This window comes from Pseudorca crassidens, chromosome 8, assembly GCF_039906515.1.
Source record: "Pseudorca crassidens isolate mPseCra1 chromosome 8, mPseCra1.hap1, whole genome shotgun sequence".
NCBI classification, from domain to species: domain Eukaryota; kingdom Metazoa; phylum Chordata; class Mammalia; order Artiodactyla; family Delphinidae; genus Pseudorca; species Pseudorca crassidens.
The window spans coordinates 102,786,794-102,800,776 of record NC_090303.1 but is presented as its reverse complement, the minus strand read 5'-3'; the positions used below and the strand labels follow the sequence as shown (position 1 = coordinate 102,800,776).

Sequence of the window (13,983 nt, the reverse complement as noted above, 5' to 3'; positions counted from 1 at the left end):
ATATACATATATTCATTCTTTTTCAGATTATTTTCTCATATAGGTTTTTACAGAGTATTGAGTAGAGTTCCCTGTGCTATACAATAGGTCCTTGTTGGTTATCTATCTTATAATATAGTAGAGTGTGTATGTTAATCCCAAGCTCCTGATTTATCCCTCCCCCCCAGGTTTCCCCTTTGGTACCCATAAGTTTGTTTTTGATATCTGTGAGTCTGTTTCCGTTTTGTAAATAAGTTCATTTGTATCATTTTTTAAATTAGATTCTACATATAAGTGATATCATATATTTGTCTTTCTCTGTCTGACTTACTTCACTTAGTATGATGATTTTTAGGTCCATCCATGTTGCTGCAAATGGCATTATTTCATTCTTTTTTATGGCTGAGTAATATTCCATTGTATATACGTACCACATCTTCTCTATCCATTCATCTGTCAATGGACATTAAGTTGTGTCCATGTCCTTGCTATTGTAAATGGTGCTGCAGTGAACATTGGGGTGCATGTATCTTTTTGAATTATGGTTTTCTCCTGATATATGCCCAGGAGTGGGGAAGTTTTCTCTAAATCCCTTCATTCAATGAATGAGGACACTGGGCCTGCAGGTGATTTGAGTCAGCGGCCCCCAATCACACGGCTATTCAGTGGCAGCCAGAGAAGATCCCATTCTCAGACTGGTGTGCTCTTGGCTTCACCGTGGTCTGGCCAAGTGTGTTATCTGTTACTAGAAAATGCTCCAGCCCTGCTTCCTCCACTGGCAAGGGTCTGTGGGCGCCCTGGGCACGGGACTCCATCCCTGAGGGGAGGCTGTATGTGCCTCAAGCCCGTTGTTCTTACCCTCATCGGTGAGGGTCCATCTGTGTGTTTCTTTTTCTGCACCAGGGCTACCACACTGTCCAGCATGGTAGGAGCATGATAAGCATTTGCTTAATGGGCTAATAAAAGTAAACAGCTCTTTCATCTATATTAGTGTTTGGCTGAATATCTGACACCAAGTAATGGTGGAGGAATAGAGTTATGACCAAGACAGAGTTGCCCATAAATGTCATCTTCTGCCTCTGGCCTTACAGTTTTTCCAGCTCAGAGCCTTTCCATGTGCATCCTGAGGGGAAGACTGAAGTTCAGTGATAATGGAAATAAGAATATTACTTCGGAAAAGACAAAATCTCTAATTCAAAAAGATACATGCGGGGGGACCTTGAAGATGGCGGAAGAGTAAGACGCGGAGATCACCTTCCTCCCCACGGATACACCAGAAATACATCTACACGTGGAACAACTCCTACAGAACACCTACTGAACGCTGGCAGAAGACCTCAGACCTCCCAAAAGGCAAGAAACTCCCCACGTACCTGGGTACGGCAAAAGAAAAAAAAGAAAAAACAGAGACAAAAGAATAGGGACGGCACCTGCACCAGTGGGAGGGAGCTGTGAAGGAGGAAAAGTTTCCACACACTAGGAAGCCCCTTCGCGGGCGGAGACTGCGGGAGGCGGAGGGGGGAGCTTCGAAGCCGCGGAGGAGAGCACAGCAACGGGTGCGGAGGGCAAAGCGGGGAGATCCCCGCACAGAGGATCGGTGCCGACCGGCACTCACCAGCCCGAGAGGCTTGTCTGCTCACCCGCCGGGGTGGGCGGGACTGCGAGCTGAGGCTCTGAGGCTCGGGTTTCGGTTTCCGACGGAGCGCAGGGAGAGGACTGGGGTTGGCGGCTTGAACATAGCCTGAAGGGGTTAGTGCACCACGGCTGGCCGGGAGGGAGTCCAGGGGAAAAGTCTGCACCTGCCGAAGAGGCAAGAGACTTTTTCTTACCTCTTTCTTTCCTGGTGCGAAAGGAGAAGGGATTACGAGCGCCGCTTAAAGGAGCTCCAGAGACGGGCGCGAGCCGCGGCTAACAGCGCGGACCCCAGAGACGGGTGGGAGACGCTAAGGCTGCTGCTGCCGCCACCAAGGGGCCTGTGTGCGAGCACAGGTCACTCTCCACACCCCTCTTCCGCGGAGCCTGTGCAGCCCGCCACTGCCAGGGTCCCAGGATCCAGGTACAACTTCCCCCGGAGAACGCACGGCGGGCCTCAGGCTGGTGCAACGTCGCGCCGGCGCAACGTCACGCCGGCCTCTGCCGCCGCAGCCCCGCCCCGCACGCCGTGCCCCTCCCTCCCCGCGGCCTGAGTGAGCCAGAGCCCCCGAATCAGCGGCTCCTTTAACCCCGTCCTGTCTGAGCAAAAAACAGACGCCCTCCAGCGACCTACACGCAGAGGCAGGGCCAAATCCAAAGCTGAGCCCCGGGAGCTGTGGGAACAAAGAAGAGAAAGGGAAATCTCTCCCAGCAGCCTCAGGGGCAGCGGATTAAAGCTCCACAATCAACTTGATGTACCTGCATCTGTGGAATACCTGAATAGACAACCAATCATCCCAAATTAAGGAAGTGGACTTTAGGAGCAAGATCTATGATTTTTTCCCCTATTCCTCCTTTTGTGAATGTGTATGTGTATGCTCCTGTGTGAGATCTTGTCTGTATAGTCTTGTTTCCACCATTTGTCCTAGGGTTCTATACGTCCATGGTTTTTTTAAAAAAAATTTTTCTTAATAATTAATTTTAATAACGTTATTATACTTTACCTTCGTTCTTTCTTTCTTTCCTTCCTTCCTTCCCTCCTTTAGACAACGAATCATCCCAAATTGAGGAGGTGGTCTCTGACAGCAAAATTTATGATTTTTCCCCCTTTACCTCTTTTAGTGAGGGTGTATGTGTATGCTTCTGTGTAAGATTTTGTCTGTATAGCTTTGCTTCCAACATTTGTCCTAAGGTTCTATCCGTCCCTTTTTTTCAAAATAAGAATTTTTTAATTCAATAACTTTATTATACTTTATTTTATTTTTACTGTATCTTCTTTCTTTCTGTCTTTTTTCCTTCTTTCCCTTCCTTCCTTCCTCCCTCCCTCCCTGCCTCCTTTCTTTCCTTCTTGCCTTCTTTCCTTCTTTGCTTCTTTCTTTCTTTCTTTCTTCCTTCCTTCCTTCCTTCCTTCCTTCCCTCCTTTCCTTCTTTCTTTCCTCATACTTCTACTAATTCCCTCTACTTTTTCTCCCTTTTATTCTGAGCCGTGTGGATGAAAGGCTCTTGGTGCTCCAGCCAGGAGTCAGGGCTCTGCCTCTGAGGTAGGAGAGCCAACTTCAGGACACTGGTCAACAAGAGATCTCCCAGCTCCACATAATATCAAATGGCGAAAATCTCCCAGAGACCTCCATCTTAACACCAGCACCCAGCTTCACTCAACGACCAGCAAGCCACAGTGCTGGACAACCTATGCCAAACAACTAGCAAAACAGGAACACAACCCCACCCATTAGCAGAGAGGCTGCCTAAAATCATAATAAGGCCACAGACACCCCAAAACACACCACCAGACGTGAACCTGCCCACTAGAGAGACAAGATCCAGCCTCATCCACCACAACACAGGCACTAGTCCCCTCCACCAGGAAGCCTACACAACCTACTGAACCAACCTTAGCCACTGGAGACAGACATCAAAAACAGCAGGAACTACGAACCTGCAGTCTGCAAAAAGGAGACCCCAAACACAGTAAGACAGAAAAACACACAGCAGATAAAGGAGCAAGATAAAAATGCACCAGACCTAACAAATGAAGAGGAAATAGCCAGTCTACCTGAAAAAGAATTCAGAATAATGATAGTAAGGATGATCCGAAATCTTGGAAATAGAATGGACAAAATGCAAGAAACAGTTAACAAGGACCTAGAAGAAATAAAGATGAAACAAGCAACGATGAACAACACAATAAATGAAATTAAAAGTACTCTAGATGGGATCAATAGCAGAATAACTGAGGCAGAAGAACGGATAAGTGACCTGGAAGATAAAATAGTGGAAATAACTACTGCAGAGCAGAATAAAGAAAAAAGAATTAAAAGAACTGAGGACAGTCTCAGAGACCTCTGGGACAACATTAAACGCACCAACATTCGAATTATAGGGGTTCCAGAAGAAGAAGAGAAAAAGAAAGGGACTGAGAAAATATTTGAAGAGATTATAGTTGAAAACTTCCCTAATATGGGAAAGGAAATAGTTAATCAAGTCCAGGAAGCACAGAGAGTCCCATACAGGATAAATACAAGGAGAAATACGCCAAGACACATATTAATCAAACTGTCAAAAATTAAATACAAAGAAAGCATATTAAAAGCAGCAAGGGAAAAACAACAAATAACACATAAGGGAATCCCCATAAGGTTAACAGCTGATCTCTCAGCAGAAACCCTACAAGCCAGAAGGGAGTGGCAGGACATACTGAAAGTGATGAAGGAGAAAAGCCTGCAGCCAAGACTACTCTACCCAGCAAGCATCTCATTCAGATTTGATGGAGAAATTAAAACCTTTACAGACAAGCAAAAGCTGAGAGAGTTCAGCACCACCAAACCAGCTTTACAACAAATGCTAAAGGATCTTCTCTAGGCAAGAAACACAAGAGAAGGAAAAGACCTATAATAACGAACCCAAAACAATTTAGAAAATGGGAATAGGAACACACATATCGATAATTACCTTAAATGTAAATGGACTAAATGCTCCCACCAAAAGACACAGATTGGCTGAATGGATACAAAAACAAGACCCTTATATATGCTGTCTACAAGAGACCCACTTCAGACCTAGAGACACATACAGACTGAAAGTAAGGGGATGGAAAAAGATATTCCATGCAAATGGAAACCAAAAGAAAGCTGGACATATCAGACAAAATAGACTTTAAAATAAGGACTATTAAAAGAGACAAAGAAGGACACTACATCATGATCAAGGGATCGATCCAAGAAGAAGATATAACAATTGTAAATATTTACGCACCCAACATAGGAGCACCTCAATACATAAGGCAAATACTAACAGCCATAAAAGGGGAAATCGACAGTAACACATTCATAGTAGGGGACTTTAACACCCCACTTTCACCAATGGACAGATCATCCAAAATGAAAATAAATAAGGAAACACAAGCTTTAAATGAGACATTAAACAAGACGGACTTAATTGATATTTATAGGACACTCCATCCAAAAACAACAGAATACACATTTTTCTCAAGTGCTCATGGAATATTCTCCAGGATAGATCACATCTTGGGTCACAAATCAAGCCTTGGTAAATTTAAGAAAATTGAAATTGTATCAAGTATCTTTTCTGACCACAACGCCATGAGACTAGATATCAATTACAGGAAAAGATCTGTAAAAAATACAAACACATGGAGGCTAAACAATACACTACTTAATAACTAAGAGATCACTGAAGAAATCAAAGAGGAAATCAAAAAATACCTAGAAACAAATGACAATGGCGACACGACGACCCAAAACCTATGGGATGCAGCAAAAGCAGTTCTAAGGGGGAAGTTTATAGCAATACAAGCCCACCTTAAGAAGCAGGAAACATCTCGAATAAACAACCTAACCTTGCACCTCAAGCAATTAGAGAAAGAAGAACAAAAAAAACCCCAAAGCTAGCAGAAGGAAAGAAATCATAAAAATCAGATCAGAAATAAATGAAAAAGAAATGAAGGAAACAATAGCAAAGATCAATAAAACTAAAAGCTGGTTCTTTGAGAAGATAAACAAAATTGATAAACCATTAGCCAGACTCATCAAGAAAAAAAGGGAGAAGACTCAAATCAATAGAATTAGAAATGAAAAAGGAGAGGTAACAACTGACACTACAGAAATAAAAAAGATCATGAGAGATTACTACAAGCAACTCTATGCCAATAAAATGGACAACCTGGAAGAAATGGACAAATTCTTAGAAACGCACAACGTGCCAAGACTGAATCAGGAAGAAATAGAAACTATGAACAGACCAATCACAAGCACTGAAATTGAAACTGTGATTAAAAATCTTCCAACAAACAAAAGCCCAGGACCAGATGGCTTCACAGGCGAATTCTATCAAACATTTAGAGAAGAGCTAACACCTATCCTTCTCAAACTCTTCCAAAATATAGCAGAGCGAGGAACACTCCCAAATTCCTTCTATGAGGCCACCATCACCTTGATACCAAAACCAGACAAGGATGTCACAAAGAAAGAAAACTACAGACCAATATCACTGATGAACATAGATGCAAAAATCCTCAACAAAATACTAGCAAACAGAATCCAACAGCACATTAAAAGGATCATACACCATGATCAAATGGGGTTTATTCCAGGAATGCAAGGATTCTTCAATATACGCAAATCTATCAATGTGATAAACCATATTAACGAATTGAAGGAGAAAAACCATATGATCATCTCAATAGATGCAGAGAAAGCTTTTGACAAAATTCAACACCCATTTATGATAAAAACCCTGCAGAAAGTAGGCATAGAGGGAACTTTCCTCAACATAATAAAGGCCATATATGACAAGCCCACAGCAAACATCATCCTCAATGGTGAAAAACTGAAAGCATTTCCACTAAGATCAGGAACAAGACAAGGTTGCCCACTATCACCACTCTTATTCAACATAGTTTTGGAAGTTTTAGCCACAGCAATCAGAGAAGAAAAGGAAATAAAAGGAATCCAAATCGGAAAAGAAGAAGTAAAGCTGTCAGTGTTTGCAGATGACATGATCCTATACATAGAGAATCCTAAAGATGCTACCAGAAAACTACTATAGCTAATCAATGAATTTGGTAAAGTGGCAGGATACAAAATTAATGCACAGAAATCTCTGGCATTCCTATATACTAATGATGAAAAATCTGAAAGTGAAATCAAGAAAACACTCCCATTTACCATTGCAACAAAAAGAATAAAATATCTAGGAATAAACCTACCGAAGGAGACAAAAGACCTGTATGCAGAAAATTATAAGACACTGATGAAAGAAATTAAAGATGATACAAATAGATGGAGAGATATACCATGTTCTTGGATTGGAAGAATCAACATTGTGAAAATGACTCTACTACCCAAAGCAATCTATAGATTCAATGCAATCCCTATCAAACTACCACTGGCATTTTTCACAGAAATAGAACAAAAATTTTTGCAATTTGTATGGAAACACAAAAGACCCCGAATAGCCAAAGCAATCTTGAGAACGAAAAAAGGAACTGGAGGAGTCAGGCTCCCTGACTTCAGACTATACTACAAAGCTACAGTTATCAAGACGGTATGGTACTGGCACAAAAACAGAAAGATAGATCAATGGAACAGGATAGACAGCCCAGAGATAAACCCACGCACATATGGACACCTTATCTTTGATAAAGGTGGCAGGAATATACAGTGGAGAAAGGACAGCCTCTTCAATAAGTGGTGCTGGGAAAACTGGACAGCTACATGTAAAAGTATGAGATTAGATCACTCCCTAACACCATACACAAAAATAAGCTCAAAATGGATTAAAGACCTAAATGTAAGGCCAGAAACTATCAAACTCTTAGAGGAAAACATAGGCAGAACACTCTATGACATAAATCACAGCAAGATCCTTTCTGACCCACCTCCTAGAGTAATGGAAATAAAAACAAAAATAAACAAATGGGACCTAATGAAACTTCAAAGCTTTTGCACAGCAAAGGAAACCATAAACAAGACCAAAAGACAACCCTCAGAATGGGAGAAAATATTTGCAAATGAAGCAACCGACAAAGGATTAATCTCCAAAATTTACAAGCAGCTCATGCAGCTCAATATCAAAAAAACAAACAACCCAATCCAAAAATGGGCAGAAGACCTAAATAGACATTTCTCCAAAGAAGATATACAGACTGCCAACAAACACATGAAGGAATGCTCAACATCATTAATTATTAGAGAAATGCAAATCAAAACTACAATGAGATATCATCTCACACCAGTCAGAATGGCCATCATCAAAAAATCTAGAAACAATAAATGCTGGAGAGGGTGTGGAGAAAAGGGAACACTCTTGCACTGCTGGTGGGAATGTGAATTCGTTCAGCCACTATGGAGAACAGTATGGAGGTTCCTTAAAAAACTACAAATAGAACTACCATATGACCCAGCAATCCCACTACTGGGCATATACCCTGAGAAAACCAAAATTCAAAAAGAGTCATGTACCAAAATGTTCATTGCAGCTCTATTTACAATAGCCCGGAGATGGAAACAACCTAAGTGCCCATCATCGGATGAATGGATAAAGAAGATGTGGCTCATATATACAATGGAATATTACTCAGCCATAAAAAGAAACGAAATTGAGCTATTTGTAATGAGGTGGATAGACCTAGAGTCTGTCATACAGAGTGAAGTAAGTCGGAAAGAAAAAGACAAATACCGTATGCTAACACATATATATGGAATTTAAGAAAAAAAAATGTCATGAAGAACCTAGGGGTAAGGCAGGAATAAAGATGCAGACCTCCTAGAAAACGGACTTGAGGTTATGGGGAGGGGGAAGGGTGAGCTGTGACAGGGTGAGAGAGAGTCATGGACATATACACACTAACAAACGTAGTAAGGTAGATAGCTAGTGGGAAGCAGCCGCATGGCACAGGGATATTGGCTCGGTGCTTTGTGACAGCCTGGAGGGGTGGGATAGGGAGGGTGGGAGGGAGAGAGACACAAGAGGGAAGACATATGGGAACATATGTTTATGTATGACTGATTCACTTTGTTATAAGGCAGAAACTAACACACCATTGTAAAGCAATTATACCCCAATAAAGATGTTAAAAAAAAAAAAAGATACATGCACCCCAATGTACATAGCAGCACTACTGACAATAGTCAAGACATGGAAACAACCTAAATGCCCATCAACAGATGACTGGATAAAGAAGATGTGGTACATAGATACAGTGGAATATTACTCAGACATAAAAAAGAATGAAATCTTGCCGTTTTCAGCAACATGGATGAACCTAGAGATTACCATACTAAGTGAAGTCAGAGAAAGACAAATATATGGTATCACTTATAGGTGGAGTCTAAAAAATAATACAAATGAACGTATTTATAAAACAAAAATAGACTCACAGATAGAAAACAAACTTATGGTTCCCAAAGGGGAAAGGAGGGGGTGGGATAAATTAGGAGTTTGGGATGAACAGATACATACTACTGTATATAAAATAGATAAACAACAAAGACCTACTGTATAGCACAGGGAACTATGTTCAATATCTTGTAATAACCTACAATGGAAGAGAATATGAAAAAGAATATGTATATACAGATGCACACGCATACACACATAACTGAATCACTTTGCTGCACACCTGAAACTAACACAACCTTGTAAATCAACTGTACTTCAATTTTTTAAAAAAGAAGAATATTAGGCTGCTGCAGCTCTAGCATCAACAGGCAAATCTCCAAATACTTGAAAAAAGCTTAAGGAATTTGTGGTACCCTGATGACATATAAACACAATCACAATGGATGTAGAGTGTACGAAAAAAATACGAAAACAGATACCCTGCTATTTCCTCCAGTTGGCTGTGTGTCAAAGAGACGGATATTAGGTAAAACCCATATCTACCATTTACAGCTCTCTGTTCCTTACCTACCTCTTTATTATACACCTACAGCAGGCAGTTCGGAGAAGCTCTGACCTTGGAAAAGAGACATCACAGAAACTACACACATACACACCAAAAACCCAACCACAAATAGATTCTGAATTTCCTTTTGAAAGTCATTGCATATTTTCCCTGAATCCCCTTGACATTATATTTACACTTATAATTAACATGTTATAATGTACAATTAACTGGAGAAGATGGGAAAATGGTTTCCCCAAATCCAATATATTAAATTGAGCATTTCTATCTAGTTAGTGCAGGAAGAAATGTTACTTATAACAACCGGCATCGTATCAAATAATGGATTCTGCAACATCTCCAAGTAGGAGAAAAAAGTTCTTTAGGGAGAAAGTAGAAGTTTAAAAGTGTGATGGAATAACCTCCATGATTACATTTCCAGGAGAAAACATTTCACTTTCTTTAGGTTGACAGAAGCAAGATGCATTTCTGGGAGTAATGAATCTCTCCTCCATCTGCCAGATGCTTGCCTAAACAGGGTTAATTTTCTTTCTTACCTGACAGTTACATGGCTGCATAATTAGGCAGAGAGATGCTCCCAAAGGATCAGAGACACTGCAGAGGGGGATTAGGGAGATATTACCAAGTCCCTGGCTCTGGAATGCCATGCCGGCCAGCTTGGCTGCACTCTTTTGCCTTCACTCTGATTTCCACAATCCTCTTCTTGTCTTTTTCCAGCCCACCATTCCTGTTTTAGCCTTTATTTTGCAAGCTCAGGGTTATTCCTTATTACCTTGGTCATGAGCCCCTGGCTACCTACTTAAGCATCTCTAAGATGGCTGTAAGAGACCCTTTGTACAGGACACGTTTTTATTCCATAATATTCCACAATATCAACCTCATTCCTCAGCCTCAGCTATCCCTAGTTTCCCTTTCTTCTATTGAGGCAGATTTAATCTCCATAAACTCCTGACAACTCCAGCTATGACACCATGTTGCTCAGGTGACTTATAAGGCAGAAACTCCCTGGAACAGGAGCTATTAATAAAGTTGTGACTAAGCTGCCATCTTTCAGGGGCGTTCTAGAAAACTTCTAATAGTGGGAAGTACTTCGTAATACACGTGTCCTGAGATGGCCTACTTCTCACGCTTCAGTCCTAATTGTCTGTCATGAATCCATGGCTTTACCTAAATCCTACTTCTTCATTGCCACACTTAGAAAGCATCATATCCACATCATTTCATGCTCGAGACGAAGAGTATGACTCTTTGAGCTGAGAAAGGAATTAAGAATTTGGGAGACAGAGGGTATTCCCCTCTGAGAACACCATATCAAGAAGCTGGCTCAAAGACTATACCCCAGATTTCCAGGACCCCACCGCTTCCACACCCGACAGACCACCGTCATCTCCAAGGTTACAGCCCAAAGTTCTTCAGGAGGCAACATCACTGACCAGTGGACATGTCTAGCTTCAAGCAAGCAGCCTCTCTTGGCTGGGCCTCAGAGACCTTTTGTGGATCGGAAGGCAAAGGAGGAAGATAAGTCCTCCTCTAGCTCCCGTTGCTTTGATCGTAAGACAGTCTGTGACTAGTCTGGCTGGGATGTTCAAGCCCCAAACGTATTTGAGTGTTTTTCCTAAAGGTGCATCTCTGGAAGGCTCTTAGCATTATTACAATTCGAGGAGTTAGTTGGGTCATTAATTTCTGAAACTGTTTTGGTGCCTCAAGCCTCTCTTGATTCGCATTGCCCTTCTTTAGCCCATCCTTTCCATCCACACGGGAACGTCAGCTCATTCTTACCTGCTTCCGGGTACTGACGCACAAACCTTCAGGCAGACACAGTACTCGCCACCCTGGCAAGGCATCCGTTCTTTCCACACAGCCTTCCTATGTGCCCCCTCCAAAAGGCACTGTCTGGGTGCTGCATTAGAGAACAACATGCATAAGTCTTGTTTTCTGATTTTTAGGACCTCATGGTGCAGGAGGAGAGGCAAGTCACTGAGGAGAGACCCGCTAACACTATCAATCTTAAATGCCGTGGAAGAGTTAACCACCTGGTCACTCTGACATGAAACCAAGAACTACTTGTCCAGATTGTGAAACACAAGACGGAATTATTTTTAATTTTCAAATGAGACGGTTAGCCCCACTTTACTCTCCAGCTTCATTTCCTGTGGTGGCTTATTCCCATCAAGCAATGCTCATTTTTCTTACTCTGTTCCCTAGAAAACACCTGGAGCCCTCTCTCCCATCAATCAAGTAAAGTCTAGTCTCCTTTGGAATCTAGTTCAATATATTCTATAAATAACTTCTATAAATTTAGTCCTCATTACTTCAGCACATATCGTTTTTCCCTCCCTTTAATTTATACAGCACTGAGTAAATGCAGTATAACATTAAATTACAAAGGTTGCTTACAGCAAGAATATAAAATCTGGGGCTTCCCTGGTGGCGCAGTGGTTGAGGGTCCGCCTGCCGATGCAGGGGACACGGGTTTGTGCCCCGGTCCGGGAAGATCCTGCATGCCGCGGAGCGGCTGGGCCCGTGAGCCATGGCCGCTGAGCCTGCGCGTCCGGAGCCTGTGCTCTGCAATGGGAGGGGCCACGGCAGTGAGAGGCCTGCGTACCAGAAAAAAAAAAAAGAATATAAAATTTGGATCAAAGGTCCCAGGATATGGTCCCTACTGATTGTTAAGCTAAATTGTTTAATATCTGAACTCTAGTTTTCCCATCTTTAAAATGCTGATGGCTTTAGCCCCTTCAAAGGAGCATTTAATTTATTTACCCAATTAGTTTTGAATCTTACTTTCTCTCCAGTCAGCATCCTAGATCCTGAACTTGCAGTCTCTTCCTTCAACGAACTCAAGTAAACAACAATGAAAATATAGTGTGAAAGACTTCCAGACTCGGATCAAATATGTAAAGAGCTTGGAAGTCGTCACTTTTGTCATTATAACCAGAAAAAGCTGGACATACTGAAAAATCAAAGATTTTTACTGGCCCCATTAGAGAACTGAAGTGGCAGAGAAAACGCCCCCTCCTCCAAATCTGTGGCTACAAAGAGTCACAGCTGAGATCGTTACCTGCAGCCATAAACTGGCAGAACACCTAAGTGATAATTCTGATGGATTGCTGGAGGCTGAGCGTTACTGGCATAAGCGTAAGAAACTCCTTTGGGCTGAAGCTTGGAGGGAGGTGCAGCCACACTTCCATGGGCTTTTCCTCCAGAAACTTCACCAGGTTCTCACAGAGAAGATTTGAGAAAGTTCCCCTCACAGCTCTGACGGGGGGAGAGGAGTAAACATTGCAAAATATGCCCAGACTGGTTTCACAACAAAAGCCTACTCTAGGGGAAAAAATTTTGTCAGAAATTTATCCCAGCAGGTGGAAGAGAATTCTTCCCACTCCAACCCCCTCCAGCCTTCTTTCTCACCTAATAGAGAAAAATAAATAAACATAATTGGAATGCTGGAAGAGGAGAAAAGGGAACAGGAGAAATATGGCAGAGAAATTTCCAAAATTAATGGCAGACACCAAACCACAGTTTCTGGAAACACACAAAACAAGATAAATACATTCAACCTGGTAATATGATGACTCCAATACAGGTGACAAGCTTTATATACATATATGTATATATATATATATATATATAATGCAATACCTAAAGCAACCAGTAAAAACCTATATAAATTGTTACACTCAAAAGCATCATAGATATATCAAAATGAAATCCAAAAAAAAAAAATTCAATAAACCCATTGGAAGGCAGGAAAATGAAAACAGAGAAATGAAAAACAAAGAGAACAAATGAAAAGCAAAAATAAAAGGGCAAGCTTATGCCCTAACATATCAATAATGACTCAAATGTAAATGCTCTAAATATAACAGTTTAAAGAAAGAAGTTGGCAGTGTGGATTAAAAAAACATTACCCAACTATATGTTGTCTGCAATAAACTCACTTCAAATATAAACATGCAGGCAATTTGAAAGTAAAAGAATGAAAAAAGATGTACTATGCAATCATTAATCAAAAGAAATCAGGAGTCTCTATATTAATATCAGATATTAGTAAACTTCAGACAAAACAAAATTAATAGACAGAAAGAGACATTATACAACAGTAAATGGGTCAATCTACCAAGAAGACATATCAATCCTAATTGTGTATGCACCAAACAACTGAGCTGCAAAATATGTCAAGCAAAAACTGATAGAACTAAAGGAGAAACAGATAAATCTCTACTTATAGTTGAAGACTGCAACACCCATCTCTCAACAATTGACATAACTAGACTGAAACTCAGGAAGGATACAGAAGAACTCAACAACACCATCAAGCAACAAGATCCAATCAACATTTATATAATACTCCATCCAATAACAGTAGAATACATATTCTTTTCAAGTGTCCATGAAAAAAATGTACTAAAATAGACCTTATCCGGGACTTCCCTGGTGGTCCAGTG

General features: G+C 41.2%; 1 protein-coding gene across 5 annotated transcripts in view; it reads right to left on the bottom strand.

The window, feature by feature from the left end:
• Nucleotides 1–13,983, bottom strand: part of LOC137229496 (actin-related protein 3B) — a 344,507-nt gene that overhangs the window by 12,057 nt on the left and 318,467 nt on the right. For all 5 annotated transcript variants that reach the window (XR_010945705.1, XR_010945703.1, XR_010945707.1 and 2 more), the window contains 2 exons: nt 11,933–12,132; nt 11,315–11,435 (listed from right to left, as the gene is read on the bottom strand). The gene's annotated coding sequence lies outside the window, so the exon portion shown is untranslated. The remainder of the gene's footprint in view (nt 1–11,314; nt 11,436–11,932; nt 12,133–13,983) is intronic.